Here is a 1,699-nt window from a genome sequence, read left to right on the forward strand (position 1 = left end):
TGCAGTGAGGGGCCCAAAACTGGACACAGTACTCGAGGTGCGGCCTCACGAGTGCTGAATATAGGGGAACAATCACCTCTCTGCTCCTGCTTGCAACACTGTTTCTGATGCAAGCCAGGATGCCACTGGCCTTGGCCACCTGGGCACACTGTCGGCTCATGTTCAGCCGAGCATCAATCAGTACCCCCAGGTCCATTTCCTCTACGCAGTCCTCCAGCCACACTGCCCCAAGCCTGTAGCGTCGCCTGGGGTTGTTGTAGCCAAAGTGCAGGACCCGGCATTTGGCCCTGTTGAAACTCATCCATCCCATTGGCTTCAGCCCAGCTCTCCAGCCTGTCCAGATCCCTCTGTAGGGCCTCGCTACCCCCAGGCAGATCCACACTTCCAGCCAATTTGGTGTCATCTGCGAATTTACTGAGGGTGCACTCGGTGCCCTCATTGAGGTCATCAATAAAGATATTGAAGAGGACAGGCCCCAGCACCGACCTCTGGGGAACACCACTCACGACTGGTCACCAGCTGGATTTAACTCCATTCACCACCACTCTCTGAGCCTGAAGTACCTAAAGGGGGGCTAAGAAGGGACAGATTCTTTAGAAGAGGGTCTGTGATGATAGGACTAGGGAAAATGGTTTCAAACTAGAGCAGGGGAGATTTAGATTGGATATAAGGATGAAGTTTTTGCAGTAATGGGGTGAAGCACTGGAACAGGTTGCCCAGAGAGGTGGAAGATGGCCTGTTCCTGGAGACACTCAAGGTCAGGATGGATGGGGGCTCTGAGCACCCTGATGTAGCTGTAGGTGTTCCTGCTCATTGCAGGGGAGTTGTGCTAGATGGCCTTCAAGGGTCCCTTCCAACTCAAAAAATTCCATAATTCCTCCTCCTCATTTATCACTGCAAACATCTGCAGGAGAAGAGAATCTCTGCTTCTTGGCAACCTTTTGCATAGGCAGTGCATAGCCGTGGTGTTGGGTGCTGTGTTATCTATGGTGCCATGGGCTCCGTGGGACTTGGCTCATGTTTTGACTCTCAGCTGATGGAATAACAGTGGCAGTGTACGTGATGTCATCCTCTTGTCTGTGAGCAGAAGACATTGTAATTATTTCTTAGTAATTAAGATCAGACCCTGGACACAAAAGAGATGAGCAAACCTATCTTAAGAAGATGGCTACTAAAGTACACTTAGCTTCTGGAGACTTTAGGGTTTTCGTGTGGAGGTAGTGATCTCTGCGTGGGGACTGTAAGTCTGCTGACATTAGCCCTGTTTTTCTTTCAGAGGAGGGACCAAGAACCTATTTATGTGCCTCATGGCTTTGTAATTTGATTGTATTCCATTTCTTAGCAGAAATAAAAAAAATCCTCATGTTGGTTTTCACAGAATCACAGGTGCTGGAAGGGATCTCAGGATCATGCAACACCTTTTCCAGATTTTGACCTGGTAATCAATGATTAGTCTTTAATCAGTGGAGCTACTGATTGTGAATGGGAGCAGAGCTTGTTGATGCTTTAAGGAAAAAATACTATAGTAATAGATTTACCAAAATTGACTATATAATCTTTTTTAAATGTTATGGAGAAACAGAGAGCACCTGCAAAAAACACAAATCACTGTTTTCCTCTTGGAGGGGGGGGGGGGGGGGGGGGGGGGGGGGTAAAATATTTTAAATTTTTGTGGGGGTAAAAAAGAGGGCAAGCCCGC

Source organism: Lagopus leucura, unplaced genomic scaffold (genome assembly GCF_019238085.1).
Source record: "Lagopus leucura isolate 7727_CA_CO unplaced genomic scaffold, USGS_WTPT01 Super-Scaffold_100001, whole genome shotgun sequence".
Lineage (NCBI taxonomy): Eukaryota > Metazoa > Chordata > Aves > Galliformes > Phasianidae > Lagopus > Lagopus leucura.